Source organism: Rutilus rutilus (assembly GCF_951802725.1).
Source record: "Rutilus rutilus genome assembly, chromosome: 13".
Taxonomy (NCBI): Eukaryota; Metazoa; Chordata; class Actinopteri; order Cypriniformes; family Leuciscidae; genus Rutilus; species Rutilus rutilus.
The window spans coordinates 18,893,821-18,910,532 of NC_140218.1; the positions used below are offsets into that span (position 1 = coordinate 18,893,821).

The following is a 16,712-nucleotide window of genomic DNA, read 5'->3' on the forward strand; positions in this document are numbered from 1 at the left end:
TAGAATGGCTTCCAGCTGATGCCCTTGTCACATATTTTAATTTTTTGTTTTTCTAACACATTTCACTTTTGATAAAGGGAACTGAATGATATAATGTATCAAGAATACTCTTTTAAACAAAGGATATACAGTACCTGTCAAAATTTTGGAAACATGCAAACGAAAATATAGCAAAATATTATTACAAATTAAAAGAACTGTTTTCTTTTGAATACTTTTTAAAATGTCATTTTTTCCTGTGATGACAAAGCTGAATTGTCAGCATCTTTACTTCAGTCTTCAGTTTCCGATGATCCTTCAGAAATCATTCTAATATGCTGATTTGGTGCTCAAGAATTTTTTTTAATGATTAAAATAGAAAACAATTATTTTAAATGAATAATATTTCACAATATGACTGTTTTTACTGTATTTTTGATTAAATAAATGCAGCCTTGATAAGAGACTTCTTTCAAAAACAATGTCGTTTCCAAACTTTTGACAGGATATACATATGAAAGGATATACAAATGAGCACTGTAATATTTCATTTATATGCAACGTGTCCAGTGGATGTCGAAAAAAATTATGTTGGAGTCGAACTCGCGCACAATTGTTATCAGCGCTGCTTGGATGTTTTAATCTGATACTGTATGACGAGAGGGTTATGCAACCAGCACACCTCTGTAACCTTGAGGTTTTATAGACATGCATACAAACACACATTTACACGTGAATGCACATATATGCGCCGTCCTGCCTATGGACATTGTGTGGTCACCCACCCGAGCCTGAAAGTCTAAAATAGTCACAGAGCAGTTCATGTATTCTACTCTAAAGGCCTCCCCGAACACTTCAGTGCTGGTACCTGTGGGCCTGAACAACAGTTTTGTATGCATTTCGTATCCAGTTTTTATGTGTTCAGTGGTCTGTTTCTAGTGCTACTTCACTAATTGTCGTGTGCCTTTTTCTGCATTTTCTCCATGTTCCTACATTTTCTGGATTGCATTTCACTGCAATTTTGGAGGATGATGCCATATTTAACATTTAGTTGATGGTGGGGGAAAGACAGGAGAATACAAAATGGCGCTCAATGCAAATCAGGGACTATAGTCTGAACAAGGCGTCTGGTGTAATGCCAGAGGAACACTGAAACCAACCAAGAAAACAAGCCCACTTCTTCCAGATTTGATGTTACGAAATCTTCTGATGTTCTGTTTTCTGTACTTTGTGTATCATCCACTTGGCTTGTAAAAAAAAAAAAAAACACACAGAAAAGAAAAAAAAGTATAGCTTGCCTTCAGACTTTTATGTTCTTTCCATCTTTGAAACTCACTTTTGTATCGATATTCAGTTACTGGACTTCCATTTTTAGCATGACTAAAATGCTTTCCATTTTGCTGAAAAGATTTCAAAAGTGCTTTTCAAACTGTTGTTTTGTTTGACACAGTGTTGTAGGAGGACATATAATTGGTGTGTATGGCACAACCACTGGAACTCTTAGTAAGAACATATAAAAGATTGTCTTCATTTGAGCACGAAACTTTTTAACAATAAAGCAGCCTTCCAGTTGCACAGAGTCGTCACTGATTTTGTTGAACGTGAATGAGAGGACAGACACATTAAGTGCCCATATGACATCAGGAAATCTTAATCTGCTACACTCATGACTGGCCCTCCATAAAACTATTAATGCATGTTTTACAGATAATTTTATTCTTTTATAATTGATCATTTGGTCTTCGATTACTTCTCATTTTGTTCCAATCCTGTATGAATTTCTTTCTTCTGTGGACCACAATAAAAACTTTTTTTGCCTATACAAAATACATCCTTAACATTTTTCAAAAATCTTTTGTGTTCTGCAGAAGAAAGTCATCTCAAACCCTTAATTTTGGGGGAATTTTGCAATCATTGAGAGTTTTGTCTCAGGGTGAGATGGGATCTGCACTAACACTTCTATCGGTGTCACTGCAGATTGTGGCAAGACATGCTCCTCTGCTCATCTAAGTCATGGTTTAGCAGAGAGATCAATAGAAAGCTATACCTGTGAGCTTAAGTATCAATGACACTCATCTGAATAACCTCAGGGGGAGTACATCCCGACCATTAGCTCTTGGTTGAATTGATTTGCAGTTTTACCAGTATAGCATTGTTTAAAGGATTAGGTCAGCCAATAATGAAAATAGAGTTATAATTTACTTGACTTTGTTACTTTTCTCTGTGTAACCCGAAAGGAGAAAATTTTGAATAATGTCTGTCATTATTTTCCATAGAATAGGGGACTGAAGCCTTCACGCTTCCCAAAAAAACACCATAAATGTTGTCCATATGACATGCGCGCTCTGCAAACCAAAACCATAAAAAAGCTTTTGAGAAACCAACTGAAATATGTCACTGTTCACTCATAATCTTGCCCGTAATCTTGCTCAAGACTTGATCTTGAGAACCGAATCGGTCAGATTTATGAATGAATGAATGAATGGTTCTCAGGGGGCCTCAAGAGGACTTCTTATCCTTAATCCTTATCCAGTAGATTAAAACGACTGGAAAAAATCATCAGGGCCTTTGAATATTGTTGTGGACAGTAGGGGGCCTTGGAGTCAAATGGTTGAGAACCACTGACCAATGTCCCTTTCAAGTTTATCTATAGTTTATCCAAATAATTTTCTTTTATATAATTTTGTTCTTCACCATGTCCCTTTATGGGCTCATTACCTTCTTATGAACTGAACTGACTCTTTTTTTTTTTAACGACTTTAATTTTGACCTGTTTGTCAGAATTTTTTTTTATGATTTCGTGTAGCCTATAATGTACGAATCAGATGGATCACACTTTTTTTTTTTTTTTGGAGCTTGACCGCACTAGTCCTCATTTATTCCCATTTTCATTGGGGAAAAAAAGATCAGGATGTTCTTCATAAAATTATGTTCCGTGGAAGAAGGTCAGTCAGAAGTTTCATTTTTGGTTTCCGTTGCCTTTAAAAGAAAGAAGACGCCAGAAAGGAAAATGTCTAAAATTAGAACAAAGCAGAAAGAAGCTAGCGCGAACATTAATGTTTTTCCTCGCCTTTCCTCCATTTCACAGCTGAGCAGGATTCTGTTCCTGCTCTCTTTCTGCAAGTCACAAGGTTTGTTCTCTTGCCCCCCTCCTCCTTTAGGCTACTCGTATCGCCAAACCTTACGAAGCACGATATTCCACCCCCACCCCATCGATGCCACAGCCATTCATGGTAAGGACCTGGTGTTTATCTTAAAATGTCTGTCTCACCACACCCCCGTTTCAGTACAGCGAGGCGGGAAGACCGAGAGGAGAGAGGGTGCGGCGGAGCACTGCAGTGCAGATAAATGAATGCACCATCGGTGGCTGAGTCAGCAGCACACTCCCAGTTTGGCCCACTGCCTGCACCAACTGTGTCTGAGGAGGAACAACATGTATGCAGTCAATATGCCTCCTGCCTGATCGAAGGCGCACCGAGATTTTTGCTCTCAATGTTTCACTGGGCAAAAAATGTGTGCTTTAGTTATCGGTGATCTTGCAGGCTATACGGGCTTGACCTAATTATTGAACCGATTCACCCTAACATGCATACAAGTAAATGACCTTCATTTCAGACTGGTTTTGAGGGACTGCATTTATGAGAAACAATGGCATTGTGAGCTCAATGCCGTTTCATAATTCTCATCTATTTATTTGAAAATCCAAATAAATGAAGTCTTATGTTTTTCCCCCCGGTCGATCTGTTGTTCCGTCAGGAGAAGTCTGGTGGTGGTAAGCTACCTAACCAGCTGCTTTGATTTATGGTCTGGTGGTGGAGCTTTCAGACTCCACCTTTAAAGAGAGTCCAGTGAATCAATGAGAGAGAGGGAGGGAGGAGGAGGGTGCTGTATCACTCAAGTCATCATGCTATCCACCAATCGCAGAAGCCACGACGTTTCTCGAACTCCAACTGATCAGCATGAAACTGCACTGGAACTACAAGTTTAATGGAGGAACACCGATCTGAATAGTGCTGCTGGATTGTGGGTAATTGTAGGCATGCTGAATAAATGGTGCTAAATGTCCAAATAATTGCATAAATCAAATGACACACTTAAAGGGATGGTTCACCCAAAAATGAAAATTCTGTCATCATTTACTCACTCTCAAGGTGTTCCAAACCTTTATGAATTTCTTTGTTTTGCTGATCACAAACGAAGATATTTTGAAGAATGTTTCAAACAGTTGATCGACCCCCATTGGCTTCCAGTATGGAAAACAAAATACTATGGAAGTCAGTGGTGCCCCAGAATTGTTTGGTTACAAACATTCTTCAAAATATCTGTATACAGATATATGTATACAGCAGAACAATATAAATTTACACAACTTGAGGGTGAGTAGCTATAGCTAAATTACAAATGTTATTTTTGGGTGAACTATCCTTTTAACTGTTATTTTAACAAGCTGTAAGACTGAATTTCATTTGTTTCTTAATGTGTCTGAATTATTATTTATTGTAAATCTTTCAGGAAGGTTTTTTTTTTTTTTTTTTTTTTTACGTTTTCCTCAAAGTTTTCCTCATGAATTTGCACTGTGATGTATATGTGTATGTTTATGCATAGGTTTGTAGGATTTTATTGTGTTGCTTCTAAAAGATTGCTAGTAGGCTAACACTTACTCATTTTGCAATAAAGCTGCAGTTAGAAATTGTTCATGCAGAATATACAAATATCTTCCCTTCACTTGGGTTTGCTGCACAAATTCAAATATAGTAGTTCACATATGACATATCTCTTATATTCAAATTTTATCATCTGTACAAAGAGCTTGAAAATCACTTCAATTGTATTAGCCTAGGCCTGCATGTCGCTTGCCTATCAAACTAGCGTAATTGAAGTCAGACATCCAGTTAGATATATGAACAATAGCAGGCATCAAACGCTTTAAAGTCATTAACGAACTAATATTGCATATTCTTATTTTTAGTATTAATAATGTAAAAATATTTTCTTTGAGCTCAAGCGCTAACAACCCCGTTTTGAAGTAAAGCGCTCCAGCTAGTGGTGGCTTAGCGTTAGTGCATTTCTTCCAATTTTACTAATGATGTGAAAAGGTAGTTCTGTTGGAACAAACTTACTAAACTTACTTAATTTAGAAATGTCAAAATAATGATGCTATGTATGTAAGCCATCTCACATATGGCTTTAGTACTGCAGTTGCGCAGCCATCGTAGTGTTTTGGGAAATTATGGTTTATAGAAAAATCGGAATATATTTTAAAATGGGTCAAATTAAAATAAAAACACTTAATTCTTGATATAATATTTTAAAATATGATATTTCGAAAACAGCTGAAACTATAGGCTACTCCAGTGACGATTCATTAAATGGGGTTTACAAACTAATAATTCTATGGGGTGTGAGAAAATATATTTTCCCTTAAAAACATCACAGTTATGCCTATGTGATCTGTTGGCAGATATTTTGTTAAATGTTGTAAACTGTTTCTTGTTTGCTTCGCCATGTCATTGGAGAAACTATTCTAGGCAATGTAAAAATGTTATAAACTCTTCCAGTTCTCTGTTCATATGGAGAAGATGCTTCTAGATGTTTTCTGCTGAAGGAAATCTCTGTTTTTATATGAAACAGTATGATGAAACACCTTCAAATTGCTGTTGTACAGTGGTCTGGTCATGCTCTCAAATATAAATGTTATTTTGATACAGACAAATCAGGGGTCCCGGGACAGTCGGGTTGCCTCTCTCTTCTTTTTACAAAGGAATCATTCATGTTTTACTAGCTAAGATCCCCCATGAACTTTTCAACTTGAAATACCACTGTGGATGTGTAATGTCTTTCAGTCAGCTGCACAGCAGATGCTTTCAAGTAACAAGTCTGGTCCTGAGTGCACACATGACCCTTCATTATAGTTCTTCTGGTACTTTTAACATTTTCAATGTAATGTTGTTTACTGAATAAAAATAATAACTTGTTTTGCTTTTGACTGTTGGCATGTCTTTTCCACTACCAATTTAATTCAGGCTAAGTATCATCTAGGCCTATATATCATTCATGAAGTTGTAATCTTTTTCACAACTTGTTAGCAGCATCTTATATATTTAAAATCATGTGGCTAAAAAGTAAATTATTTTTGGGTTTAAAGGGATAGGTCACCCAAAAATGAAAATGATGTCATCATTTAGCTTCTCACCCTCAAGTTGTTCCAAACATGAATGCATTTCTTTCTTCGGCTGAACACAAAAGAAGGTATTTTAAAGAATTTAGGAAACCAAAAATTTGATTGACCCCATTGACTTCTATAGCAGTGTTAAAACCATAGACTGTGGAAAAAAAGACCTATTCATGTATTTTATGTCAATGAGCGTCACTCTGTCAGCCCCTGCTGGTAGATTTCTGTATCCATTGTTTAAGCAACAAATAAACCTCAAATATAATATGATACTATTTGATTGTATTATTGTAGTTGCCAACACCGACAAATTGTTTTGCTCTATCACTATCTGATTCTTAAAAGTGCGATATTAACATAAACATTATATCAATTAGTCCTATCTGCGGATCAGTCACATGACAAACATGAAGCATGATGGCAGCGTCCAATCACGTGCTGCGCAAACGGAGCAACCTCTGAGGTCAAGCGTTTTCCAGGTATTCGTTTCCACTGAGCGGTAGCCTACGGTACGGTACGGTACAGTACGGTACGCATTTATTTCCGTTTCCACTGTCAAAAGTTGTGAATGGTACCAAAATGCCGAACCATGCATACCGTACCACTTTTTGGATACCCTTCCGTTGGGGTACCTAGCACAGTGGTACGGTACTAAAGGGTAGAGCTAGACTCACTGCATGACGTTGATTGGTTGACAGAGAATCGTCACTTGCGCGTGCTACAAGGGGAATGACAACATAAGAAGCGCCATTTTTTAATATACAGTTTAAATATAATACTCGTTTATATACTGTCTATGATAATACTACTGTTACTGTGCCATCGCACAATGCTAATAGTACAATAGTAACCAGAGTTACTAGTGCCCAAATTGGGCCTATACAGTTAAAACAATAAGATGCTTGTTATTTAACATTGATTTTCTTTAAAATTATTGTAAGGAATCGCTTTTTAAGTCATCAGTCATGTCGACTAATTCATGGTATTTAAAAAAAACAAAAATCACTGAATTAAGTTGTTAAAATACGCTGAAACTTATTATCTAATCTGCCTGACTGGTTCACTGAATAATTAAAGTAGGATTCAACAAATCAATTTGTGCATGTTAATTTTCTCAGCCAAACACTTTGCTGATATTGTGCTGCACATTTCTATCATTTTCATACTAGAATAGCCTGAGTGTCTATTTTTATGAATTCAAAAATATGTCTACCACTACAACTAAGGAAGGTTTTTTTTTTTTGACACCTGCTGTTTACCTCTATCACGCCTATGACATCAACATGGCAACAGCTCGTGAATTTTATGTTTGGAACATTTTTATTTTGACAATCATGTCAAAAGATTAAAATATGAAAATGGACATACTTTTTTTTTTTTTTTATCTCTGGTAATGCTGAAATAGCTCCCACAAGGGGGCGATATTTAACTGATAATAGTCCATAACACTCAGGCCTATGTCATTTTAGTAATACTACAAAGTAATAACTTTTTTTTTAAAAGGTTCATTTAAAAAATATTTAAATGGTGTATAACCGGTTATTTTGTATAAGCCATGTTTCATATTACTTATGACTAAGGAGTAAGATGTTAGAGTTATGGTTGCAGTTCATTAAAATATCAGATGATGGCATAGTGTATCCTCTGCGCTTCTCTCTCCCACTTGTCCAGCCACAGTGCATGGCAGATTCAAATTCATGAGTCTGTTATTACTGTAAATTTAGAACTGGAAAGTGTATGGAAAATTGTCATGGATGTTTAATTAATCTCATGAGTTATTCAGTGCATTTCCTACAGTGTCTAGTACCTAAGTCAAAGTCATTATTGGATGAGGTAGTGCTTCAGTAGTGCTGCAGCTGCTCACCAAGGCTTTCTTAATTTAAAATGAACACACTCCATCCCTCCATCCCTGACAATCACTGTTTTAATGAGTCTTGGAGTTTTGCAGCACTGTTCTTTAAAAGTAATGACAACTCAAAAATAATCAACTGATAAATTGTTATAACTTTTACTTCTCTGATCTTTTTTTCAATCTTCACACAGCTGGTTGCGAAACCTTTAAAGAATTCAAAATTGACTTTTTGTGTTCCACTGAACAAAGAGTCATAACTTTGGAATGACATTAGGGAGAGTAAATAAGGATTTTTTTTGGTGTGCACTGTATACACATATACACCAACCCAACCGTTGGTTTATATTAACCTAGAATTAAGGTAATTTAGAATTTAAATTAACCCAGAATTTTACGTTAATTTAAAGTTAAACCAACGTTGAGTTTGTATTGGCTTGTGTATTATTTTGTATTTATGTGTATTGTGTGTGTGTGTGTGTGAGAGAGAGAGAGAGAGAGGAATAGCAATATTAGCATGCGGCGCCTGGATGTCCTTTCTAGATTTGTAATAAGCAGACTACATGTATTATTCAGGACTGTGTGGACAGGTCCTACTCTGCTCCGTGCTCTCTCGTCCTGACCCGTCCCCTAGGGACCTGATGCCTAAATTACTATTTCTATTTGATATATTCCCATAGCCCAGCCCTTAAAATGCATAGGGAGAGAATGGTGTGTTCTGTGGGGGTCACAATGTAGCGGTCACTCAGTAGAAGTCAGAGGTGGACTAGTGGATACAGATTTATGCATTCATTCCTGTGATACCATAAAACAGCAATGTCACCTTTCCTCATGTATGCTGATCTGAAGAGGTCAGAAAGGGACAATTCTGTTTGAATTGTGCCCATATTTTATTTTCCTAATTAAATCTTCTTCGGTGTCTTTAGAAGTTTCCTTTAGAAGATAAAACTTCTTGGTTGAGACTTGCATCCTTGTGATGGTGGACAGATGTTGTCTATAGTACCATTATTTGGTTGGTGGTTATTTATTTAATTATTCTAATATATTAGCAGCTTTCCATTGCTGGGTCAATAGAGAGTGTACATGACAAAGAAAAGAAAATGTTTAAAAAAAATCTATAGCTTCCAAACTCCAAGTTGTTGAATAGTCTTTGTATTCACATTGATTTAATATGGTTTTGAAAACATTTATATCATTATAAACAAGTAAATTTAAAATCTCATGTGGTATAACGGTATAACCAACTTAAATACATGAGTGTACACTTAATCTTTTTTTTATGTAAAAAAAAAAGAGGATTTAAACGGAAACAATTATGAATTTAATATAACCTTATATTTAAATATAATTTATAAATCATTATGGTTTGGGGGGAGTTGCATTACATGACATTTCACAACCCAAACTTCCTTTTATTAAGTGACCTACAGTTATTTTTTGTTTTGAAAATATGAATATTTAAAATGTAGGCCTATATTCAAAATAATGAGTGAATATACATCATCAATCCTAATTCCAAAACGTGTTTTACCCTGATTCACTATGATAAGCCTATTATAAGTGTTTATATTTTAGACCTGAGGAGATGGTTTTCGCGGGAAATTGCGAAGATACGTCACTCGCCCATGTGTGTTTCATCATATCTGTAAATAGAGAAAAGATCCCCCTGTCACTTTAAGGAGTGTATGGTGTGGGAGTGGCACAGGTTAGTCGTCACAACGCACGAGCGAGAAAGGTTGACAAAGAACACGATAAATCTTGAACCTCTGGAGAATCATCCGTTTAAAAAAAACCTGACAAAAAGAGAACTTGACAGAGCTCGCAATAAAACGAGAATCAACATTGGCCTGAGGGATTTGAAGTGGTGTTTTTAATACTCAACAGGTGAGTAGCCTAAGGTATTTTATTAATAAATTGCCATATGTAACGTTAGCTCTCAAACAGAGTTAATTGTAAAGTATTATATTGGGTCATTTCATTATGGTTGTTGTAGTGCTGTGCTGGAATTTATTTTCAAGTGTCTATTGATATAGCTAAAGTAACATCTTCAGCCAGTCAGCTTGAGATCCTTCCTTTCCATCTAACATGGTGCCGCGAACTATATTCATCCGCACAGTCACGCAAGAGCCGAATCACAACCAAAAAAACAATGTTCTTTCTGCAAAAAGCATGGAGTTTTGTTATTTAACCGGTAGAGGGAAAGTTACAGTGTACCTTTAGGAATGTCATTTTTTTCTTCTTCTTCATTATGATGACATCAGGACATTGTATCACCCTGACCATTTTTACTCTATGCTTGCTCAAAATGAATTTTAGTCCAGAAAGAAAAAGTGAACCTCTTCTATGATGAGCTTGTAATTTATATATGAATTGCAAGTTTAATGCATTTAAAAATTAATTTGTAGATTCAGACAAATAGAGCGTCATTGACCCAATTATGTTTAATATGAACTTTAATAAAACTCTTTTTCAGTTTTCCATTTTTGGTCCAAAAGAAAACATTATTGTTGAATCTTTTGTGTGTTCAGGCAGCCCTGAAAAAAGATATGGCGTCTTTTCAAGTAAACATGTTTTAGAGCCTGCAGTAGTTTCATTGGCTTCTCTCCAGATGCTGTTTCATGGCCAGAGCTGTGAGCTAATTACACCTTTGTTGCTAATGTTCCTGCCAATAAACACTGTAACTGAGGTCAATAGTTTAGCTGGGCCTTTTTTTCTCCATTTATTTGGTCTGTTAATGATGGGATATCAGATTCCGATCTCTTTTTCCTGTGGTGGCCCCTCTTCGCTCCCCTGCTCTCTGCCATAGCCTGGAGGAGTGTGGAGCTGAGGCGAGCATCTGGGTGAAGCCTGCTGAATGGGGCCCTTTCTTGCCGAAGCCTGCGGTCCAGCGAACGCACAGCATCGCGCACGCTGGCCTAGCGAGAACGGCTCCTGTCATAACAGCACCTCGAGGCTCGCTTTTAACATCTCCTCCTCCTTTCCTCCCTAAACTCACACCCTTTCCTTTTCTGTCATCTCCTCCTGTTCCGTTCTCACCTTTCACCCTTCTCGCTCTCTCCCCCGGTTCGGCGGTGAAAAAACCTTTGGGTAGGATTGTGTAAATGAAACGGCGATGATCTCTTGCTCGGATCAGGCAGAAAGATTTATTGAAAAACAGGAAGGCATGGTGGTCCAGGGGTCCACCGAAAGGGTCAGATAGATGAAAATGACTTGTAACAAGATCATAAAATGCGGACAAAGCTTTGGCTTGCAAAGAAAAGACCTTGAGTCATTTGGCCGGGGTGGGGGCCACGTTGCTTGGGACACATATTCCACATGCAATGAGCAGCTGAACTATTGTCTCAGGTTCAAATGATCTGGCAAATGAACAGACTCACAAAGCTCCGCCCCCTCAATGAAGAGCTAGTGCATCCCAAGGTCACATCTTAGGGACAGAAATTAAGTGTTTCGGAGAAGAAAGACATTCCCTGCATTCGAATATGCCTGTTTCCTAACTATACAGTATGTGAGCCAAGTAGTATGCCTGAATTCTGAGTATTCATAAAACAGTAGATGGAAAGTACTATTAACGGCGAGATTCTGAAGTGCGCATCTAGTGGGCATTTGGTTATTGGTTATTAAAAGGCTTGGGGGATTTGAGTCTCAAGGATGTATCTCAAGCTGTCTAGTATGGCAGCTCGAGCACCTTAGAGCCTAAGCCTCTCGGCAAATCCAAAGATTGTCAATAAATTTCATTCTCAAAGTGGTCTTGACTGAACTTATGATTTCTACGGGTTCTATCCACCTTATTTTGCAACGTTGAAGTAAGCTATTTTCTGTGAATGTGTGATACTTCCAATACATAAGCCACTATTTGCGCCACAAACCGGTGTGTTTATAATAACAACAATGCATTAAAAAAATTCCAATGTCAAGCAGCATAATAAGTTGTTTTGTACAGCTAAATACGAATGACACCAGAAGCCTCGCACATTCAAGTTACAAATGGCTGCGCTTGCTAAAAATAAGGTACTTGTAACACTCTGCTTTTGTGTATCTCATTCATGCCAGTATTAGAGACCATCTTTTGAAATGCGTGTGAAATGAATGCTCCTTCTCCATTTGTGACTTCCTGTGTACAGATTCAGCCTGCGAGAGGAGACACTGCACACCCTTCTGAGCTGAAATCCTGTTAACCCATGACCCATCACTTGACCCAGTGGAGTGTTGGAGGGGACTACAATCAAATGTGAAACAATGAAACTCTAAGAGTCACAGTCTCATGCTTAAGTGAGTAAGAGAAAAGTAAATCTCTTTTGTTGCTGTTTTACATCGGGCAGTTTAAGTTGTGTTGGAAACGTGATGTTGTAAGTGAAGACTGAGTCTCTCAGTTTTCCACTAGTATTATATCAGAATCGCTGTGACAGCGAACCTGATGATGTCTAGTTCAGTGCTGCTCGTAGGTGAAGGTCTGTGTGATCAAGGACACTGAAGCTCATCACTGCCACCTTACCTGTCAGTTTTAATGGCTTCCTACATGCTCCCTCACCTTCTCTTTCCCTGCTACCTCTTACCTCTACCACTGTATGTTGACATAATTAAAATAGACAAACCAACCACTAAAATAAGCTAAAATAGCTAAAAATTAAGATGCACACCGCCATCATATTTCTTATTTTTTAATTTGCCCCCTTAACAGCTGTCTTTTTTTTTTAAATCATTGGAAATGAATAAAATCTTAAAACGTTATATAAATGTTTAAAATGTATTTTTTTTTCTAGTTATCGCTAGCACTAATATATTTTATCGGGTAGAAATGGCTGATAAATTGCTATAGAGTAAAAAAAACTGAAACGATCAACTTGAAGTAATTTCAATATATTGATCATAAAAAGTGTAAATGCTGTAGAACATTCAGTTATTGAAAGTTCTGGAATTTTCTGGAGTTTAATTGTTAAAATAAATAAATATGAATATAAATATTGTTCCACTCCTAGTTTATGAAAATAAAAAAGTTTGAATATTTTGGGTGCCTTCAAATATTGTCTTTGACAACAGGGGTCCAGAAATCAAAAAGATTGAGGTTACATTTGGCTTAAGCCAGCATAGGCTACTGTATATATGCATTAATCGGACATAATTTTATGCGTTTTGTCATATATATTTGGACAGTGGCTTGATTATAATCGTGCATGTAAGCATACTTTATGTGTGCTGCAGTGTAGAACCTGGATTTTAGTATTTATTAGCATTTATGTTTAGAGTTTCTTCTGTGTAGTAAATTATCTTTTGACAGTTGGCAAAGGCAACAATAGCTTCAATTACAATAAACTGCTATACCGCTCATTCAGCAACTATTCAAAACATACCATATTACCTCTACAGTTTGTGGTGCACATTTCAGGAAAAACCTGTTTTGGTCAATGCCACATGAGTAAGAGAAAAGGTGTGGCGATTGCTGTAGAACTTTGTGGACCACTGATAAAGCTTATCTAGGGACCAGGATGACAGGCTTTCACACTTCTATACTCTAACCCTCCTCCTAGCATGTTAGCATTGTATATCTGTGGTACATGTTAACTAGCTGTGCTTAGCATATGGTTTACGTGTTGTATATTCTATATGAGAGAGTACATACATTCTCTACACAAATGCTCTTACAAACCTGTAGGTTTTCAATTCAGAAGTCACTTAGTTTATTAAGTTGAACAAAAAGTTTAATTATAACCCATCTTCCTGGAAATATATTTCTTTGTTGAAATGCTGAATAAAATTGATACCAATTACCACCTCCATCAAAGTGGCTGCCTGCAATACATGTTCCTAATAGTGATTAGATTTTCAAGGCCGTGGATGGCAGATTAGATTTATTTCCCTCACATAGTTAATCCACTCATCTCAGTGTCTCATGCATTGAAGAGCACTCATAATTGCAGCACGGCAAAGGGGCAAAAGTACCCGGCTTACGTGCCCGTGAAGAAAAGGCCGATCTGCTGGAACAATGACAATATGGCTGGAGAATTAAACGCGTCACTGACCCAAGCTTTTTCCCTTTGCTCCTCGTCCCATTGTGCTAGGCTGATTGATTTTGACTGGGGTCACCTAAGCCCGTGCTGGGAGGCATGGTGCGCTGCGCACAGGGCTAAACGTTTACATGCATTCATTTAAACACACATGCACGGGCACATGCGCACAGACACAAGCGCATGCCAGGGCTCACGGGGTCAGCAGCCTGTGAAGGGGTTTACTGTACAAAATGTGTATGTGTCAGTTTGGATTTGAGGGTTATTTGTGACGTAGATAATTTATATAACGTATATAAATAAAATAATACATTTCATATATATATATATATATATATATATATATATATATATACAGGTGAAACTCGAAAAATTTGAATATTGTGCAAAAGTTCATTTATTTCAGTAATTCAACTTAAAAGGTGAAACTAATATATGATATAGAAAATGACATGCAAAGTGAGATATTTCAAGCCTTTATTTGTTTTAATTTTGATGATTATGGCTTATGAACATTTTCAAATTTCAGAGATTTTGAATTTGGGGTTTTCATAAACTGTAAGATTATTACAAATAAAGGCTTGAAATATCTCACTTTGCATGTCATTTTCTATATATTAGTTTCACCTTTTAAGTTGAATTACTGAAATAAATGAACTTTTGCATGATATCCAAATTTTTTGAGTTTCACCTGTGTGTGTGTGTGTGTGTATATATATATATATATATATATATATATATATATATATATATATATTGTATTGTTGTTCTTTGGAACTTACTGAGCAGCACAAATGTTTTTACCATTGATAGTAAGACGAAATATTTTTTGAGCACTAAAGCAGCATATTATAATGATTTCTGAAGGATTATGTGACACTGAATACTAGAGTAATGATGCTGATTCAGCTTTACCATCACAGGAAAACAAATACATTTAAAACATATTAAAATAGAAAATGGTTATTTTAAATTGTAATAATATTTTTCTTTCTTTATTTTTCTTTTGTACCATATTGTACCTAATGTATTATATTTAGTTCATCCGCCTAAAAACACCCTACAGAATGTTCACTAGTACATTACAAGAGCCAACAAACAGCCAGGGTCCTTAACAAATATTAGAGATGCATGTGGGCTGGCAATGGCCCCCACTCATCGATCTATTGATCTGTAATCAATAGAGGTGAAGTTTTCCAATAATTCATCATGAATTGTACACTTTCCTCCCTGCAAGTCAAGTGAGAAAGACTACAAGAGATGACAAAATCTGTACTACTGTTTTTTATTTACTAGTTTATAGTATTAATGTGCCTCCATAAGTCATGAGGTAGTGATCTGAGAATGTCTGTGACATGTCTTAAAGGATGTGTGTGTGACCTGTCTTTGTTCCGTCCATTAGTCTTTGTCTCTTTCGAGGTCCGCAGCACGTGATCAGAACACATGATCTTGGATGCTGTAGTGGGCAGTTAAACTTAACAGTCACTGCTGAATGTGTAATTCTTGTTAGCACAGTAGTAATTAACACCACAGGTCCACATTGTTTACAGTTTTCAGGGAAATCATCCCACAAATAGTTGTCACTGCATATTAAACCGTGATAGGTGAAAGAAAATACACACTTAGCTTTAAATTACATTCATGTTTTTGATCAGCTATTTTCACTTTTCACTCAACCATTCAAAAATGTGGAGTTGGTAAGATTTTTTAATTTTAATAAAAAAAAAAATTCTAATGATGCAGTGATAGTGGGAAAGATTTTAACATTTAAAATAACAGTTTTCTATTTAAATATATTTAAAAATGTAATTTTTCCTGTGATGTCAAAGCTGAATTTTCAGCATCATAACTCCAATCTTCAGTGTCACATGATCCTTCAGAAATCAGTGTAATATGCTGATTTGCTGCGCAAGAAATATTTGTTATTATTGGGCTGCTTAACATTTTTGTGGAAAATGAGATGCAGGATTTGTGTACAGGATTCTTTGATGACTAGAAAGTTCAAAAGAACAGAATTAATGTAAAAAAAAAATGTTTTGTAACATTGTAAAAGTCTTTACTGTCACTTTTGATCAGTTTAATGCATCCTGGTAGGGCTGCACAATTAATCGAATTTCTAATCGCGATTACGATTACGGATGCCACGATTACGTAATCGTTCAAAGCCGCGATTACAAAAAAAAAAAAAAACACTCTGCGTGCACGTGTTTAGAGCATGTTATGTTATGAGAGGCGAATCACAACTACTTCAGAAAACCCAGCACAATAGGAACTACCAGGCAGTGACGTATATGTATACTCTGAAATAAAAAGTATTTCACCTCAGAAAAACGGACGTTCCTGTCCTGTCAGCCGTTATACTGTACTCGTAGCGCACACTCTTCAATTGCACGCGCAAAGGCGGAGGCGCGCGCCGTGTATCGCTTCACTGTATATAAAGTGCAAAGGAAACTACGAGCATGCAACGTTGTTACGTTGTAAATTAGTAAGTCATGAAATAAAAGTAAAATACCAATAAATCACGTTACTGGTACGTCGTCTGTTAGCTGAGAAGGATTTGCATGCAGGGATGATTTTCATTCTATTCACCAGGAGCAGTTTCTATGTTTCATTAACAGTTCTTGTTAGTATTGTGTATTCACCATGGTAACTGTCGTTTCAATATTAACCCCAAAATGCCACTTTATTTTCACTTTGTGTTATTTTTTTA

The 16,712-nt window shown here is 36.5% G+C and overlaps 1 protein-coding gene across 3 annotated transcripts in view; it reads left to right on the top strand.

The window, feature by feature from the left end:
- The first annotated feature begins 6,579 nt into the window (after nt 1-6,579).
- fignl2 (fidgetin like 2) overlaps nt 6,580-16,712 on the top strand; it is a 52,538-nt gene continuing 42,405 nt past the window's right edge. For 2 of the 3 annotated variants that reach the window (XR_014629531.1, XM_084427531.1), the window contains exons 1-2: nt 9,766-9,884; nt 12,122-12,269. The gene's annotated coding sequence lies outside the window, so the exon portion shown is untranslated. Of the gene's footprint in view, nt 6,631-9,765; nt 9,885-12,121; nt 12,270-16,712 lie in introns of those variants that run through there. The other variant, XM_084427532.1, reaches the window with a different exon arrangement.